General features: G+C 43.0%; 1 pseudogene across 1 annotated transcript; it reads left to right on the forward strand.

The window, feature by feature from the left end:
* The first annotated feature begins 300 nt into the window (after positions 1-300).
* LOC311129622 (homeobox protein PKNOX1-like) lies at positions 301-16135 on the forward strand (annotated as a pseudogene). Its single transcript, XR_014615330.1, has 11 exons — positions 301-403; positions 1982-2093; positions 4744-4874; positions 5098-5269; positions 9654-9842; positions 11622-11736; positions 11899-11996; positions 12097-12225; positions 12354-12430; positions 12613-12776; positions 13037-16135. The product of XR_014615330.1 is annotated as a homeobox protein PKNOX1-like (transcript).
* Positions 16136-20656: the final 4521 nt, after the last annotated feature.

A 20656-nucleotide genomic window follows, 5' to 3' on the forward strand; every position in this document is an offset into this window, starting at 1 on the left:
ATGCACTCACTAACTGTATGTTGCTCTGGATAAGAGCATCTGCTAAATGACTAAAATGTAAGAATGGATCTTCTTTGTCTGTAATAATACCCACTGATGTGGGAGGGGGATGGGTACTGGTAAAAGTCAAGTTAATTACATGAATTTAGTTGTTATAAGGGGCTTTTCATTTTTCATTGAACTAAACTAGAGAGCAGCAGTGGTTTAGAGTTTGCCTGGCATGCTACCAGCCGGGCGCCTAGATTCTAGGGGCGAGGAGAATGGCACAAACGGACTTCTCCTCCTACTTTATAAATATTCATGAGCGAAATACCCTGCGTGACCATACGCGATGACGCAGCGCGACAACTGCGAGTCCCCATTGCTGCAGCCGCTTGTCAGTGTGACGAAGATTGGCACTCAGGTAAGCTGTCACTCAAAATATTTTTCTGTTCCCTATCAATCAAACAATCTGGGACGCACAGAAAAATGCCTAGGGCAAAAGCTAGGGACACAGCCAGGCCAGTGGAGCTTATTTGGCAGTGAATAGATGGCCGGGGCCAAGGAAGATGGAAATTTACCCGAGGAAAAAATATGTCCGCGTTTTGGGCGGAGAGAAGGATTCTGGAAAAGAAAGGGCGAGAGCTAGCTAGAAGCAAGGCCCCAGCTTTATCCCCATCAGTTGAAGCGCGAGTGGCACAGGGGCATGGAAGGGATGGGCATCTGTCCCTTGCTTGCTTGATTGACTGACTATCGTGGGCAGGATGTTAGAACCAACTAAAATTAGAGACATGTATTTAATAGTAATAATACTGTAATACAATGTACATACATATTGGATGAACTACGCGTTTATATGCACTTCATTAACCCAGCAACATTTTATGTTAGCTTGTTATCTTGCGCGCCTGGCTAGCGAATCTGTAGCAAACGCTGCTGTAAATATGGTGCTTCTGCTAGCTACGTTAGCTTCAATGTGGTCAACTAACGTTTAAAACAAGGATGCTTCAGTGGGTGTTTCGTCCGTAGAGTGGGTGATGCATATTATATTTGACATACGTTTGATGTCGTTTTCGAATAGATTGTCAAAGAAAACTCAAAATGAATTAGCTAACGTTACTAGCTAGCTGTTTTCGCAAATGAACTAGCTACAGTAGCGTGTTATTTTGTCTAACGACCGTACAGTCTGGATATGAAGAGGTAAACATTTCTATGTAGCTAACGTTCTGTAAAATTGAATTGTCTCACTCGACCGCCTTCCTTCACATGGTTTACAGCTAATTCCATCCTTGCTAACAAACCACCAACAAGCTAGCTTTGTTGCCGCCAGCACGGCAGTGAGAAAAGCAAGTAAATTCAACGTGGTGGGTGTGTAACATTATGATAGACGGGTATGTTTGATCTTCATCGTTTTCTTGTCAATTCGCTACATCGTATCGTATGTAGCTGAACACAAGTTAAAAAAGTGAACAAAGCATTTCGAATGCAAGCGAATAAACGTGATACATTGTGTTCCCCTAATCATCAAAAGCCTTTCATCTGGATGTAGACATGAGATTCATGTTGTTCCATTCTCTTTGAACACAGACAGTACAGTCAAATAGGCAGCTGGATTATATATGTTATTGCAGTAAAGTAGAAGACCACCTGTATCAGAACAATCAAGCTTTGCTATGCTCCATTCATAGAAATATGGAAATGTTTGTGAAGTACAAAAGTGGAATGTTTTGGTATTTAGACTATAACAACGATAACATGTTTACAGCATTTGTCCTGTCAGAAGGAAAAACAATTTACATGAACCATTCAAATAGATTTTCACTGAAGCGCAGCAACTTTCTCCCTCCACAACCCTACTCCATTCACAGTACAGGATCAGTACTAACATTTTAATTCGAATTTTCCCTGGATTAGAATAATCGCAATTTATCATCAGGTGTAATTGATACAATAATAGCCGTCTTTAATTCTCAAAGGTGTGTGGGTTTATGTCTCTTTCTAGGTCCGCCAACGCTCCACGTCCTTATAATGCTTCAGTGTTTGCGGCGTCTGCAGTGAATATGATGGCTGCCCAATCAGTTTCCATAGACAATTACACGGAGGGAGAGCAGCAGGTGGGTCAGAAGGACAAATTTAGTCTGACGCTCAGCTTTGTGCCTGAAACCACAAGGGTGGTTGAAGGGAAGATTTGAAGTTCTTGAGGTGATAATTGACGTTTTTAATCCGTCATCAATGGCAAGAAAGTAGGAAAACTATTGTCATTTTTACCTGCCACAAAGCTTTTTTAATGTTTTAATTCCGTAAATGATTTATTACAGTGTAATAGTTTGTCATTAATGCATTTAGAATGACAGGTATTGCAAAATGTGTGGGTGAGGAGATGGGGAGGATGAAAGTATTCACACCCGTTGACTTTTTCCACATTGTGTTGTTACAAAGTGGGATCTACACAAAATACTCTGTCAAAGTGGAATATTTATTTTTATTTTTTATTAATGGAAAATAAAACATATTTTGATTAGGTAAGTATTCAACCCCCTGAGTCAATACATGTTAGAATCACCTTTGGCAACGATTACAGCTGTGAGTGTTTCTGGGTAAGTCTCTAAGAGCTTTGCAAACCTGGATTGTACAATATTTGCCCATTATTCTTTTAAAAATTCTTCAAGCTCTGTCAAGTTGGTTGTTGATCATTGCTAGAAAGCCATTTTCAAGTCTTGCCAAAGATTTTCAAGCCAATTTTAAGTGAACTATAACTAGACCACTCTGGAACATTCAATGTCGTCTTGTTAAGTAACTCCAGTGTATATTTAGCCTTGCGTTTTAGGTTATTGTCCTGTTGAAAGGTGGATTTGTCTCCCAGTGTCAGTTGGAAAGCAGACTGAACCAGGTTTTCCACTTGGACTTTGCCTGGGCTTATCTCTATTCCTTTTCTTTTTATCCTAAAAACACCCTAGTCCTTGCCGATGACAAGCATACCCATAACATGATGCAGTCACCACCATGCTAGAAAATGAAGAATGGTACTCAGTGATGTGTTGTTGAATTTGCCCCAAACGTAATGCTTTGTATTCAGGACAAAACGTTAACTTCTTTGCCAAATGTTTTGCAGTATTACTTTAGTGCCTAATTGCTAACAGGATAATGGAATAATTGTATATTTGCACATGCTTCCTTCTTTTCACTCGGTCATTTAGGTTCGTTTTGAGGAGTAACTACAATGTTGTTGATCCATCCTCAGTTTTCTCCTATCACAGCCATTTACATTTTTAGATTTTAGTCATTTAGCAGACGATCTTATCCAGAGTGCATAATTTTTTTTTCTTCTTCTTCATACTGGCCCCCCGTGGGAATCGAACCCACAACCCTGGCGTTGCAAGCGCTATGCTCTATCAACTGAGCTACACGGGGCCAACTCTAACTGGTTTAAAATCACCATTGGCTTCATGGTGAAATCCCTGAGCGGTTTCCTTCCTCTCAGTCAACTGAGTTAGGAAGGACGCCTGTATCTTTGTAGTGACTGGGTGTATTGATACACCATCCAAAATTGAATTAATAACTTCACCATGCTCAAAGGGATATTCAATGTCTGCTTTTTTTTACCCATCTACCAATCGGTGCCCTTCTTTGCGAGGCATTGGAAAACCTCACTGGTTTTTGTGGTTGAACTTGTTTGAAATTCACTGCTCGACTGAGGGACCTTACAGATAAATGTATGTGTGGGGTACAGAGATGAGGTAGTCATTCAAAAATCACTATTATTGCACACAGCGAGTCCATGCAACTTATTATCTGACTTGTTAAGCACATTTTTACTCCTGAAGTTATTTAGGCTTGCCATAACAAAGGGGTTGAATACTAATTGACTCAAGACATTTCAGATTTTCACTTTATAGTAATTTGTAAAAATGTCTAAAAACATAATTCCACTTTGACATTATGGGGTATTATGTGTAGATCAGTGACACAACATCTAAATGTAATCCATTTTAAATGCAGGCTGTAACACAACAAAATGTGGAAAAAGTCAAGGGGTGTTAATACTTTCTGAAGGCACTATATCTATGTGACTAACTTGAGATTTTTCAGCTCTAGGGGAAAAAAATTGTTTTGCGCATTTGCGCTCAATCAAAGTCATTGTCGCTCCAGTCACATGGTAGAAGATTGGATTTATGTTCTTGGAAGTGAGCCTGGCTAGCTGCTGGTATGCATGTTGTAAAAGCAGGAGAGGAGGAGCAAGTTGGCTTCCAATCAATTAATGTAACTGTTGATCTGAATGAAGCAGCACAAGTTAAAGCTTGGTGTGGCTATCAATAACGGTTAAATATGATATGATATGCCACCACCTATCTTTATATTCTGGCGCAGACCAAAGAGATACTGACATGGCCAGGACACCTCTGCATCATCCACCAATTTTAGAATCGTTAAGCTAGGCTATATCCTTTCCATTTTGTACTGAAATACTCAGTGGTCCTCTGTAGCTCAGTTTGTAGAGCATGGTGCTTGCAAGACCACGCTAGTGGGTTTGATTCCCGGGACACCCATACGTAAAATGTATGCACGCATGACTGTAAGTCGCTTTGGATAAAAGAGTCTGCTAAATGGCATTTATTGTGATTAATTTTAGTACCTAAACCTATTGCCAATGCCAACAAGACCAATCTTCTCAAGCCTTATTGTCGAGGAAGGGTTCTGAGCTTTACGTGTCCACCACTATTGCTCCTTACTCTGCTGTCATCTCTCTCTCCTCTCCTCATGCAGGGGGTGGAGCAGAAGGACATTGATGCTGATCATGATCAGAAGTTCAATGAGGAGGGGTTGGCTGCAGCTTCCAGTCCTGACCCCACTGAACCCCAGACACCCTTGGATGTAGATAAGGCCTCCATATACCGGTACACCTCCTAACTCTGTTGGCCCCCTGCCAAAGATTTAGTCAACCAACCCCCTCCTCAACTACTTTCAAACAGGATAATGTTGCTGACGATGGCAGTCCTAGATGTTGTCGGGCTTTTGTGCCCTACCTAACTAAAAGTATGGGGTAGAAATGGCCACATTTGACAACTGTAGATAATAGCAATTTAGTGATGTTTCTCTTTGTGTGTGTGTGTGTGGCAGGCATCCCTTGTTTCCTCTTCTGGCCCAGCTCTTTGAGAAATGTGAGCAGTCTACACAGGGCTCAGACTGCATCACGTCAGCCAGCTTTGACGTGGACATCGAGAACTTTGTCCGCAGCCAGGAGAAAGAGGGCAAAGCATTCTTCAGCGAGGACCCTGACCTCGACAATCTGGTCAGCGCCCTCGTCTGCTGTCAATACTCTTTGAATGATTTTGCATCACTATGACATCTAGTGACACTATTCGCTAATTTCTGCAATTGACACATCAAATGTCAAATCAAATCACATATGTCACATGCTTCGTAAACGCCAGGTGTAGACAAACAGTGAAACGCTTACTTTTGTGCCCTTCCCAACAAGGCAGAGAGAAAAAATAGAAAAATAATAACACAAGGAATAAGTACACACTGAGTAACGATAACTTGGCTATATACACGGGGTACCAGTACCGAGTTGATGTGCAGGGGTACGAGGTAATTGAGGTAGATATGTACATAGGAACGACTAGGAAAGAGGATAGATAATAAGCTGTAGCAGCGTATGTGAGGAGTCAAAAGAGTTAGTGCAAAAAGGGTCAATGCAGATAGTCCGGGTAGCTATATATTGGTTAACCATTAATCAAACTATTTATCAGTCTTATGTCTTGGGGGTAGAAGCTGTTCAGGGTCCTGTTGGTTCCAGACTTTGTGCATCGGTACCGCTTGCCGTACGGTAGCAGAGAGAACAGTCTATGTCTTGGGTGGCTGGAGTCTTTGACAAGTTTTAGAGCCTTCCTCTGACACCGCCTTGTATAGAGGTCCTGGATGGCAGGCAGATGTACTGGGGCCGATCTCATCTCGTTACCTAATGGCAGTCAGGCTACCTCTGGCGAGCACATGGAGGGCTGTGCGGCCCCCCCAAAGAAATGCCACCCCACACCATAACTGACCCACCGCCAAACTGGTCATGCTGGAGGATGTTGCAGGCAGCAGAACATTCTCCACGGCGTCTCCAGACTCTGTCACGTCTGTCACATGTGCTCAGTGTGAACCTGCTTTCATCTGTGAAGAGCACAGGGCGCCAGTGGCGAATTTGCCAATCTTGGTGTTCTCTGGCAAATGCCAAACGTCCTGCACAGTGTTGGGCTGTAAGCACAACCCCCACCTGTGGATGTCGGGCCCTCATACCACCCTCATGGAGTCTGTTTCTGACCGTTTGAGCAGACACATGCACATTTGTGGCCTGCTGGAGGTCATTTTGCAGGGCTCTGGCAGTGCTCCTCCTGCTCCTCCTTGCACAAAGGCGGAGGTAGCAGTCCTGCTACTGGGTTGTTGCCCTCCTACGGCCTCCTCCACGTCTCCTGATGTACTGGCCTGTCTCCTGGTAGCGCCTCCATGCTCTGGACACTACGCTGACAGACACAGCAAACCTTCTTGCCACAGCTCGCATTGATGTGCCATCCTGGATGAGCTGCACTACCTGAGCCACTTGTGTGGGTTGTACACTCCGTCTCATGCTACCACTAGAGTGAAAGCACCGCCAGCATTCAAAAGTGACCAAAACATCAGCCAGGAAGCATAGGAACTGAGAAGTGGTCTGTGGTCACCACCTGCAAAACCAGTCCTTTATTGGGGGTGTCTTGCTAATTGCCTATAATTTCCACCTGTTGTCTATTCCATTTGCACAACAGCATGTGAAATGTATTGTCAATCAGTGTTGCTTCCTAAGTGGACAGTTTGATTTCACAGAAGTGTGATTGACTTGGAGTTACATTGTGTTGTTTAAGTGTTCCCTTTATTTTTTTGAGCAGTGTATTTTCAGGTAGAGATACCTCGTGAAGCAACTGCTCTTATCTCCCTCTTGATCGTGCATTCTTCTCTCTTCTCTCGCTCACCTTGTCTGCACCAAACTAACCTAACGTAGCAGGAGTAAAATAAATACAGAACGGACAAGTAGGCGTGCAAAGGATTATGGTCATTGTAGTTAATTACCACATTTTCTGTGCTAAACTATGTAGAATATTGGCCTGTTGGAAACTTCAACGCCCTACTACATCGCACAGTTCGAGCTTGATCTGATTTATCTCTAGAGAAACTGCAATGTGTGCATTGAACTCACAGAAAGAAAAAAACAGAACAAAATGGAATTAAAATAATTAAACTGACATTGGTCAATTAGTTGTTTAAAAAAAGAAAAATTACAAATGTTGGTTAATCGCTCAGCACTATTATGCACGCACCCCTGAGGGTCAGCGTGGCGGATGTGTTCTGGCCTACCCTCACCACCTGGGTGTGGCCCATCAGGAAGTCCAGCATCCAGTTGCAGAGGGAGGTGTTCTGTCCCAGGGTCCTGAGCTTAGTGATGAGCTTGGCGGGCACTATGGTGTTGAATGCTGAGCTGTAGTTGATGACCGCATTCTCACGTAGGCGTTCCTCTTGTCCAGGTGGGAGAAGGCAGTGTGGAATGCAATAGAGATTGCGTCATCTGTGGATCTGTTGGGGCGGTATATGAATTGGATTGGGTGTCTGAGATGATTGTGTTGATGTGAGCCATGACCAGCCTTTCAAAGCATTTCATGGCTACAGATGTGAGTGCTACGGGGCGATAGTCATTTAGACAGGTTACCTTGGCGTTCTTGGGCACAGGGACTAAGGTGGTCTGCTTGAAACGTACGTATTACAGCCTGGGTCAGCGCTTACTCTGAGTACATTTTACATTTACATTTTAGTCATTTAGCAGACGCTCTTATCCAGAGCGACTTACAGTTAGTGAGTGCATACATTTTGTTTTTTCATAACTAGGATATTGTTGACACGAGTAACTTATGACAACAGTAGAACAGTTTTTTTCTCTCTGGAGTAAGGTAAATCCAGCACATTCTATGACTGATGACCTTGTACGATACAATGGGTTAGTGTTTATTCACAGTAGGCTACAGGTCTTAAGACGATTGACAGACTTTCTCTCCACTGTCTGGTGTTCTGGTCCTGAGCCTGTATTCACAGAGTCAGAGTAGCAGTGCTGATCTAGGATCTGCCTTTTAAATCATAATGAATATAAAGAGGGACCTGATCCTAGATCAGCACTCCTCTACTCTGAGATGCTTTATGAATCGGGCCCTGGTGTTCTGGTCCTGTGTGTCCCCTCTCCTCTGATTGGCTCGTGTCCTAGTCCTCGTGTCCTAGCCTCTGAGTACGTGTCCTAGTAATCCGTCTGGGCCCGCGCGGCCTTGTGAATGTTACTCACATTGGCTACGGTGAGCGAGATCACACAGTTGGGAACAGCTGGTGCTCTCTGCATGGTTCAGTGTTGCTTGCCTCGAAGCGAGCATAGAAGAAACAAAAAAATCAGTAGAATAAAAAGCAATAAAATCACATGAATTAAGTATATAAAAGTACACTAAACATAAGGACAGATTAACCATGGAGAACACTAAACATGATGACAGACTAACCAGGTAAGTGAACTAGACAGAGGATAAAAGCTAAGACAACAGAGAATCCAGGTAAGCCTGTGTGAAGAGGTGTGTCTTTAGTGTGTACTTGAATATGTGTATGGATTGTGAGGTTCTGACATGGAGATGGAGGGAGTTCCAGAGTTGGAGGGCTGCACTGCTAAAAGCCCGGTCTCCCAGGGAGCGAAGCCTGGTGCAAGGGATGGTGTGGAGGCCAGTGTCAGAGGAGCGCAGTGAACAGGTGCGAGTGTAGGGGTGCAGGAGGTCAGTAAGGTAGGTGGGGGCCAGTCCATTGAGTGCTCTGTAGGTGAGCATGAGCAATTTGAAGATGATCATGTATTTAACTGGGAGCCAGTGGAGTTTGATTAGGGTGGGAGGGATGTGGTCCCATTTATAAGCGCAATCCCATTTTATAAGCGTCCGGATTAGTGTCCCACTCCTTGAAAGCGGCAGCTCTAGCCTTTAGCTCAGTGCGGATGTTGCCTGTAATCCATGGCTTCTGGTTGGGATATGGAATATGCTTGGAATATGGTTGGGATATGGCTTCTGGTTGGTCACTGGGGTCGACGTTGTTGTTGCACCTATTAATGAAGCCGGTGACTGATGTGGAAAATCCTCAATGTTATCAGATGGATCCCGGAACATATTCCAGTCTGTGTTAGAGAAACAGTCCTGTATCTTAGCATCCGCTTCATCGGACCACTTCCGTATTGAGCGCATCAAAGTGAGCTACTGTTTCATTGGAGTTGTTTGACTCATGTCAAAGGGTTAATAAAGCCATTTGGGCATACATTACACACACATAGCATGACACATTTACATTTTAGTCATTTAACAGACGCTCTTATCCAGAGCGACTTAGTTAGTGAGTGCATACATTTTTATTTGTTTATTATTTTTTCATACTGGCCCCCCGTGGGAATCGAAACCACAGCCCTGGCGTTGCAAGCGCCATGCTCTACCAACTGAGCTACACGCGACACAAAGGCCTTATACCAAAGTAGCTACTAGTGGAATAATTAATGTACTATGTAACACACTACAGACAACATACATGCCATTTTTAGTGCAAACGTCCTTGCCTCTGCTAACTCCTCTTCCCTCCCTGACCTTTGACCCCAGATGGTGAAGGCCATCCAGGTGCTGCGGATCCACCTGCTAGAGCTGGAGAAGGTGAGCGACCTGTGTAAAGATTTCTGCAGCCGCTACATCGCCTGCCTCAAGACCAAGATGAACAGCGAGACCATGCTGAGTGGAGAGCCTGGCAGCCCCTACTCACCTGGACAGGGCTACTCTCCCACCAAGACCCAGGTACACACATCCGCAATACATATAAACATTACCTACTACCGTACACTCTTGCTATACACCCACCACAGACACACCCTATGTAGCATATACACCTGATAGGATACAGTGGGGGAAAAAAGTATTTAGTCAGCCACCAATGGTGCATGTTCTCCCACTTAAAAAGATGAGAGAGGCCTGTCATTTTCATCATAGGTACACATCAACCATGACAGACAAAATGAGGGGAAAAAAATCCAGAAAATCACATTGTAGGATTTTGTATTAATTTATTTGCAAATTATGGTGGAAAATAAGTATTTGGTCAATAACAAAAGTTTCTCAATACTTTGTTATATACCCTTTGTTGGCAATGACACAGGTCAAACGTTTTCTGTAAGTCTTCACAAGGTTTTCACACACTGTTGCTGGTATTTTGGCCCATTCCTCCATGCAGATCTCCTCTAGAGCAGTGATGTTTTGGGGCTGTCGCTGGGAAACACGGACTTTCAACTCCCTCCAAAGATTTTCTATGGGGTTGAGATCTGGAGACTGGCTAGGCCACTCCAGGACCTTGAAATGCTTCTTACGAAGCCACCCCTTTGTTGCCCGGGCGGTGTGTTTGGGATCATTGTCATGCTGAAAGACCCAGCCACGTTTAATCTTCAATGCCCTTGCTGATGGAAGGAGGTTTTCACTCAAAATCTCACGATACATGGCCCCATTCATTCTTTCCTTTACACGGATCAGTCGTCCTGGTCCCTTTGCAGAAAAACAGCCCCAAAGCATGATGTTTCCACCCCCATGCTTCACAGTAGGTATGGTGTTCTTTGGATGCAACTCAGCATTCTTTGTCCTCCAAACACGACGAGTTGAGTTTTTACCAAAAAGTTATATTTTGGTTTCATCTGACCATATGACATTCTCCCAATCCTCTTCTGGATCATCCAAATGCACTCTAGCAAACTTCAGACGGGCCTGGACATGTACTGGCTTAAGCAGGGGGACACGTCTGGCACTGCAGGATTTGAATCCCTGGCGGCGTAGTGTGTTACTGATGGTAGGCTTTGTTACTTTGGTCCCAGCTCTCTGCAGGTCATTCACTAGGTCCCTCCGTGTGGTTCTGGGATTTTTGCTCACCGTTCTTGTGATCATTTTGACCCCACAGGGTGAGATCTTGCGTGGAGCCCCAGATCGAGGGAGATTATCAGTGGTCTTGTATGTCTTCCATTTCCTAATAATTGCTCCCACAGTTGATTTCTTCAAACCAAGCTGCTTACCTATTGCAGATTCAGTCTTCCCAGCCTGGTGCAGGTCTACAATGTTGTTTCTGGTGTCCTTTGACAGCTCTTTGGTCTTGGCCATAGTGGAGTTTGGAGTGTGACTGTTTGAGGTTGTGGACAGGTGTCTTTTATACTGATAACAAGTTCAAACAGGTGCCATTAATACAGGTAACGAGTGGAGGACAGAGGAGCCTCTTAAAGAAGAAGTTACAGGTCTGTGAGAGCCAGAAATCTTGCTTGTTTGTAGGTGACCAAATACTTATTTTCCACCATAATTTGCAAATAAATTCATAAAAAATCCTACAATGTGATTTTCTGGATTTTCTTTTCTCAATTTGTCTGTCATAGTTGACGTGTACCTATGATGAAAATTACAGGCCTCTCATCTTTTTAAGTGGGAGAACTTGCACAATTGGTGGCTGACTAAACACTTTTTCCCCCCACTGTATACACTCTATTTACCCATGAAGGCTCAGTTTAACTCACCTGTGTGTGTGTTCTGTGTGTGTGTGTTGTGCAGACCTCCAGCTCTTTCAAAGGAACCCTCAGTCCCCAGAGGATTGTGGTGCCAGCGTCAGCCCTGCAGCAAGACAACGTAACTGTGACAACAGTCAACCCCACACAGGTTATGGCAGGTATGTCACCCTGGCATACAACAACCACAGGTACCCTTAGACACCAACCACCACTGCCCACCGCCCTCAGCTCAGTAGGACTGTTAGTGTACCGGCTGGTTTCACAGTCTTTCTCTGTGCCTGCACTTTAAAGCAGCCCTTACGTGTGTCTGTGTCCTCCAGGTGGCACAGTGTACCAGCCTGTCACAGTAGTCAACTCACAGGGACAGGTGATGTCACAGACCATCTCTCCCCACACTATACACATTCAGAACACACAGGTAAGACACACATCTGTCTGGACTAAAACATAGAATGCTGACATTTACTGCTTGCTGAAGAGTGTGCTAATGTAACCGCCTCTCTCTTTCTCTCTCTCAGCTTCAGCTGCAGCTCAACCAGGACCTGAGCTTCTTCAACCACGATGACAGCTCGTCCAAGAACAAGCGTGGCGTCCTTCCCAAACAAGCCACCAATGTCATGCGCTCCTGGCTCTTCCAGCACATCGGGGTGAGTAGAACACAGGCCAACTCTGGATTACAACCTGGAATGATTCTGGGATTTGGTTGGATTGCAGTGTTTTAATCTTGCCCTACTTAATTACTATTGTATTTAATTGTTTTGTTTTGTTTCCATAGCACCCCTACCCCACAGAGGATGAGAAGAAGCAGATCGCTACACAAACTAACCTGAGCCTCCTCCAGGTCAACAACTGGTGAGTTACATGAACCCATGCCATACTACCATGAACAACCACCTAAGTGCATGAAATGACAGAATGACCTCTCCTAGAGTGAACCTCCAGTAATGTGTCAAACCCTTAAATTTCCTTTTAGTGATTGGTCAACACGCTTGTTCCCTGTCTCGTGATGGGTCCAATCTCTCCTTCCGTTCCAGGTTCATCAATGCGCGGAGGCGGATCCTGCAGCCCATGCTGGACGCCAGCTCTTCGGAGATGGCCAAAACCAAGAAGAAACCGCCTCCGAACCGGCCGCTACAGCGTTTCTGGCCTGACTCTATCGCCACAGGGATGACCCAACAACGGGTCCAGATGGCAGACGGTACATACGGCTACTTGCTTGCTACACTGCTCATTGGATCAGCACTGCTGTGTATTGCGAGTTGCTAGAGCTGTTGGCTATACTTGTTTTTAAAGCAACTAGGCACAAGAGCGCTTACTGTATTGGGAATGATGGCCACAAGGCGAATTCAGTCACAAGGCAAAGTCAAGGCTCTCTTGGTAAAGCGACTTATTTCTCAATAAGAGACTAACTAAATGTAATGTCGCTGACGTGTCCTCTCCTGGTCGTCTGTTCCCCAGGCACCATGGTGACAATGAGTGTGGAGGGTCTCCAGAGCCTTACATCAGACGGCGCCACGCTGGCCGTGCAGCAGGTGATAATCGGCGGGCACAGCGAGGACGAATCAGGAGACAGCAGGGACGAGGAGGACGATGATGATGACATGACTGGGCTGGGCCTGGACAACAGCGACTCCCTTCAGTAGGACACACACACAGACATACTGTACACACACAGACATACTGTACACTCACACCACAGGAGGCTGCTGATGGGAGAACGGCACATAATAATGGCCGGAATGGAGCAAATGGAATGGCAATTTATTTGATACAATTCCATTTATTCTGCTCCAGTCATTACCACGAGCCCATTCTCCCCAATGAAGGTGCCACCAACCTCCTGTGACTCACACACGCAAATACACACAAATAAACACACACAAACACTAATAGACATACACAGACAAAAACAAACTTTGTATGCTCTGTTGAAAATATGGTGGTTCAGGCCTTTCACAATGAACAAACATGATGAAGGCAGACTGATATTGAATAATGTAGACTAATAATGAATTGCGTACACACACTAGCACAAAATCAGATCAATGTGTTATGCACCAAAAAAAGGATGGCTCAGATCATGTATGTACTGTAGATAGACTGATATTGCATTGCGCATGCACACACACTCTCTAAATCAGTTTACACAGAGCACAACCACAGGATGTACGGGAGCACTCCTGATGTCCCTTTACTGAACAGAGTGTGCTGTGTGTGAGGAGTTTCATTTCAGAAACTGTTTTTTACTATGTAGTCTTTGTACGCAAGAACGGACGCAGCTAAAAAAATCATGAAGTGTTTAAAAATACACCCAGAAGCAAGTTTGTACGCTCCGTTAATAAATGTTGAATGATTTTCTTATTTTTTTATTTAATCTCCTTTTGGATGCCAACACTTTCAAGTAATGGTTTGTTTTGTTCACTTTGCATGCCTGTGACTTTTACCCACTCTGATCATGACTGACTCCCAGGCTTACAGACAGGCCCTATAGAGCCATTTTCTTTTTACTGTCGAACGTCCCGTTCGACATCTAGAAGCTCTGTAGCAGGATAGCTAACGCTGATGTCGGGACCATGACACATTAACAGTGAGTTTGTGATGACCATGAAAACACGCAAGACTGATGGCTATAGGCGACAACCATCTGATTACATGTTTGTTAACTTGCACAAGCTGCATTTTAAGTTGCATGTGATCGTATCCACTGCAAGGTAAACAACAAGGTATCTGACGAGTAATTGCGTACCCAACTTTTCATGACGCGCCAGGGAAAGGGTCTAGAGAGCAATAGTAATGGCGTCTTTTTGTAGGCACTAATGGAGGCTAACGCCGCCAAGGCTAGTCGGCTGAAGCCTATTGGGGAAATTAATGTTTTTTTTAAATATAAATGCCGAAAATAAAGTCTGTGGTAAACACAGGCTTAGGAGATCTTATACATTTTGTTCTTTGAGATAATATCATCAGCTAACATAACTTTTTGTGATTTGAATTTTTTTCTGCATTTATGTAATCAAAACAAGTAAAAAGCTTAATGTCCTAACATGTAAAAAATACAACTACGCCTCAGGTCTCATGCCTTTGACGTCTAACTAACAGGCTTAGTTTACCTTATCAGATGGGCTCAAAGTCTCCTCTGGACAACATCGTTCGGGAATCGATAAAATGAGCACATTCCTGCTGAAGAGATGGTTGCAGCCTGGAACAAAACAATAGACCATCCTTTGCATTTTCATTCGAGCTGGTAAAGCAGAAAGTGTGACGTGAAACATTTTGTGACTAATGTAGTTCCAGTTCTCTGACAGTTGGCGATTCGTTAGTAACTGACATATTTTGAGCACATAAAGGCTTCATAATTCATGTTAACTGACTGATATTATCTCATAGAACAAAATGTATAAGATCTCGTAAGCCTGCGTAAACCTCAGACCTCATTTTCGGCGTATATCCCAAAACCCCCATTATTTTCCCCCAAAGGAATGCCCGATGAACCAGAGGTAGAAAATGTTAACTCATTTTCGTTTTTTAGGACTACAAGCTGCCAAGCGCTATAGGCCCAACAGCCCATGAGAAAAGAGATGCTTATTTTTATATACGAACATGAGAAGTATGTGTTTTTTGTTTTGTGTTCTCGTTTTGTATGGAATGTTTATGTACAAATGGTTTGTTATTGAAGCTAGTTGCCCTATTTACCAGGGTCTGATTAAGTTTTCAAAATATTGAAGATGACAAATGAGAAACAAAATGTGTCAATTGGTTTTAAACAAGAGATACGAAAAAGGCCTTATGTAGGTAATTTTTTTAAAGACCTAACTACAGCGCAGAAAGCTTAACTAGATGAGCAGCTATATACCTATAGTGAAATTAGTCAATGGAAGCTAAAATGCAGGAAACTGACTTGGCATAGTAATGTTACATTGTCAATCGCAGTTGGTTGCAATTAAAATATACTGAGATATACTTCATCTCGCACATGTAATTGATTGCAGTACCCTGATTTTCTACAAACAAGTCCAGTTTTGCCACAGTGTTTCATGTTTTTTAATCATTTATAATAGTAGCATAATGTCACTCTTTCAAGTGCACAATCCAGTACACTATGCTTATTATAACACGATCACATGGAACTGAAATAGATATTATGGTGCTTAGGCAGACAGAGATACAGTACAAACTCAGTTTTTTAAAAACATGGATATTTTGCACGCGTTAATCAAAAGAGCGCAGTTGGGATCCTCAGACCTCACAGATGGCACATTGATCCTCTGTTTGAGGAGTGGAAGACTAGTACTGTGGCTGATCTAGGTCCAGCTTTTAAGAATGTTTTCCAAACTTATTTTCTAATATTATTGCACAAGTCAGGAAAACCTGCACCAATGTATAATTCAAACCTGAGATGAGACTTCGATACCCACTGAGTGTTTCAGGCTCGGGGTCCGTTGGGTCACAGCTGCTCTCTCGGTCTCTCACATCTGTTGCTTTTTATCTACTGTTGTTCACTTTTCTCTGTCTGTTTGCCTTAAAGCTTTCTATTTTGGAATAAACAATGCCTAACCTCAACTGTCAAGTGTTCCACTGCCTTCATTGTGCTTGGTTGTAGACATGATTTGTGACAAACGGTCAACCCCATACAGGTTATGGCAGGTGTCACCCTGGCATACAACAACCACAGGTACCCTCAGACACTGCCCACAACTTCATAAGTGATGATATGGCTGGGCTAGGCCTAGACAACAGTGTCTCCTTGCAGTAGGACACCCACACACAATGTACTGTACACACATGAACAGACATACACACTCAAAAACAAACTTTGCTTTGAAAATATGGTGGTTCAGACCTTCCACAACTAACATACATGATTTAGGCAGGCTGATATTGAATGAGGTAGGCTGATAATGAATTGCATGCACACCAGCACAAAATCAGATGCATTTTCTATGCTTTACAAAAAAATAGGACGGCTCAGATCTTGGACTCATGTATGTTTACATCATGTATGTAGGGTAGATAGATTGATATTGATTTACATGTACACACAGTCATTAGACCTTTGGTGGATTGGGCACTTGAATAAACACAATCTCATCAGCCTGTAGTTGCAGTACACCCACTAATTGATCATGTTTTCTTACATTAAAAAACGTCGATGACCACCAGATTATCGCCAGCTGATCTTTCGTTAAACCATCAATACGCGCTAAAATCAACCGCACAGCTGATCTCAATCGCTACCATTGGCCATGAGATCGCTAAAAACTGAGAGAAAGTTTAACTATGCATGTGCTTCCCTCTGCTGGATACAACCATAACTGCAACATGAGTATACGTTCTATGTAAAACGTATATATTCTACCCTTCTCTGGTCCCATCAACAGAACCAATTTTGTCTCTTGACATAAATACAACAGTTTATGCAATAGTCAGTAAATATCAACTGACAAAACAATCCTTGCCTCATGTGAAAATGTTACATGACAGTGATGGTACCTGCATCAAATCTATTAAAAGACAGGCCTACTCCATTCAAATGGTAATTGAGACAATTTAGTAACCAGGATAACTCTAGATAGGAAATAGAATAGCCTACACAAATTGTATCTGTGTTGCCTCAGATGGATCTTGTTGGCTAGGAAGATGCTGCTGATAAACAAATACTTCTCACCCTACATGAAGTTAATAGGATTTATTTAAGGCTTAAGCCAATCAACAACTTGGCATGATAACTAGTTCAGTTCATATGTGCCAAACGTTGCAGATAGAAATGCCATGAAATTAGCCATGTTTGTTCTACGTTACATTTCTATTTGAACGTTCCAAAACATTGTCCTGGTGGGTTTTCACTACTCCATTGTACTTGATTAGTTAGGAACTCCCCTCACCCGTTTGTCTACTTAGACAAATTGAAATTATATTGACATGCTGTTAGTGACTGCTCTAACAATGGAAATCTATTGTCCTCAAAGATGGAAGGCAGGAGGCGATCAGGTGGGACCATTCTAGCCAATGCATGTGAACAGGCCATAGAGATAGGAATCATCTTTATCTGTGCCATTATAGCGCCTGATGGCATGGGCAGTGCCATCTCCATTTTAAAGTAGTCAATTTTTTTAAATTGGCTGATTACTGCAAACTCAGGAACCCCACCTAGTTGGCTACTTCAAAATGGTGGAAGCCCTCAATGTCCATGCTAAAACAGGTTGTATCCATGAGTCCTCGATCTCTTTGACAACAGGCACAGCGATATAGTAATTTTTGGGTCAGTTGCCAAAATGCAATCAATGCATACATAACCTAACCATCACAACTTCTACTCAATCAAATAAGACTCATGTAGAAAAAAAGTATTTTTTTGTTGACCAAATTAGACATGCTCATTGACCTCAATTCCTTACTTAGTGGCCGTATTGTAGTGTACATTTTGTGGGCGGTGCAGTAACTCTCGCGTGGAGTTTGACATTCCTGCCATAGAGCATACCTCACCACTTTGGTCATGTAATTTAAATGGGCCTGGTTTCATAATCAGCATGATTGTGCAAATTCTCAGTGGCTACAAACTTCATCTACAAAGTCATGACATTTATATGGATTAGACATTGTTTAGCTACATTATAGCTTTGCTTTTACTTGCTCAAGGGTCTGATTATGGAGCAGCATAACAAATTAACAATAAGTGCTCATCACATGGCCACTAAACAGATTGTTTTAAATGGAGACATTTCTTTGTTTACGTGTTTTAACATGACAAATGAAAGCTTATAAAGGCTGTGTATGAGCTGCAATTTGTGGGAAACCATTTTATTTCACACAAACCTTCATCCAATGTCTTGAAATCAACATTTTATTTTGCCCTAGACCACTAAATATTTTCTTTCAACACACCAAATGTTACTCACATTTATCTTTGACATAATACCATCTTCAGCTGAAGGACAAAAACTTCAACGAAAGCAATATACGGTATATCATAAAACAGAGTGAGATGTAAGCAAAATTCAATATTTTATTAAAGCAGTCAGCAAATCAAGACATTTCTTCAAATCTATTGGAAACAATCAGATTCATGGAGATGTATTGTGGTCTAATTTCACCCGAGAGACCTTCTGCAGCTGGACAATTCCCCAAGTCCTCAACAGGCCGGGACAAGTGCAATACCATACAAGTACTGAGCATTGCTGCCTATCCCAACCTGCACAGAAAGGGATTGCTATTCTGATGAATGATTTAAATCACTGCTATGATCAGTTTTGCATGGATTTGCACAGCAGTACATTGAAAAGCTGAAAGCAAACCAGCAAAACTAACCAGAGACCAGTGGCTCCAGCCTCAGGCGGCCTCTGCTGTACCCTGTGGTGATGCACGCATCTAGAAGTACTTCAAGTGCTCACACTGCAGTAGATATTCATAAAACTACCTGCACTATAAGCACTTTAATACTGCTGAAACCTGTCTGCAGTGCACATTAACATTGCTGTGGGAGGAAGGGTCTTGGATGGCCAAGAGCCTTCCAGGATGCTCAACCGATATCAATGTAGACAATCAACAGGACAGATGGACACACAGGCCACCGACAGTTTTGCATAGATTTGCACAACTCAATTTTTCTTGTAGTGCAACTATGCAAAACTAGCAGAGATCTGCAAGAATAAATCATACACATTTCATAGACCAGACGAGTCCCAGACCCTTATGCCAGAAGGAGCACTTAGGGCAGTAGGCGCTAGTCTACTTCACTATCTGCACTAGATGCACCTTAGCATAAGCACCAGTGAAGGCTTGGAAGATGAGTGTACAATGAAGCCAGTTCCAGTGTCAGTATAGTGCTTAAAGTGCCTTCACTGCAGTAGATATTAGAAGACTACCTGCACTGTAAGCACTTTGACACTACAGTGACTGTCAGTCCAGTGAAGCATTCCAACACCAACAGATGTGAGGCTTCAGGGTCAATCCCTTGTGAACAGGGAGCGGATTCCAGGGGTGCATCAAAATGTAATGAGTGTCTGCAAAAGGAGAGAAGAGGGCAATTAATTTCTACAACTATTTCTACTAAGACTAATGCACAGAATTTGCTAAAATACATAGGACTAAGGTTGAGAACTTGACCACTAGTTGAGAAATTAAACCTACTTTATGAGTTTTCTTTACCATCATGCAAAACGATTTCAGGACAGGATGTTACTTTCAAGTGTGATTAGAGTTACAGATATTGTCAATGCATCACACAATGCGATTTGGACAGGCGGACAGGCGTAAAGACCAAGCACGCAATCTACAAACATGGTGCCAATTAAACCAATAGTGAGATCCTTGGAAGTCAAGGCAAATGTAAACCTTGTATGAAATTCGCAATTTGCGGCCCGCGTCGTGGGAACTGCACATGCGTTAAACAATTAAATAATACCCCTCCCCCCACGTTATGCACTAGCTAACATGGCGCCGCTGAGTCCGCAATACCAGTATTTTAAACAATTGTACATTTCAGCTGTAATATACAAACACCAATACAACCCATAATCACAACCTTACACATACATAGATTACCCATGTTGGAGTGTGGAAATATGCCTCGTTAGTTGGCCAAACGCACCACGCGAATGATATCGCAAACTTCACACAGCAAGACGCTGCATACAAAGCATGTGTGAAGCTAGCTAACGTTAGCTGGCTAGCCCATGCCACGACAAGTAGCATTGAGACCAACTTGACTGCCAATTTCGGCATGCTAATGTTTGTGGTAAATCATAGATTGAGAGTCTGGTACAAAATGTGGGAAAAACGTACACTTATCAAACAAGAACCGATACGAAGCTCAAAACGGCCAGCCATTACTGTAGCAAGCTAAAGTTAGCCCCCCCCCCGGCCTTCAACTCTGCGCATATTTTTCAACATTGTTGATATCATCGACTGCATGGTATGGACACTCAACACTTGAAACAAACTTTGCCTGGTAATCATTTGATTTCGTTAGTCACACGCTGTTTGATAACGAGCTATTTGAATGACTGACAAAGTAATGTAACTAGCTAAGTGCTCGCTGGCATAGCTTGGCAAGCTAGCAGAGGCGCGCGGCCTGCTGCCCCA

Source organism: Coregonus lavaretus (genome assembly GCF_964263955.1).
Source record: "Coregonus lavaretus genome assembly, chromosome: 5".
NCBI classification, from domain to species: Eukaryota; Metazoa; Chordata; class Actinopteri; order Salmoniformes; family Salmonidae; genus Coregonus; species Coregonus lavaretus.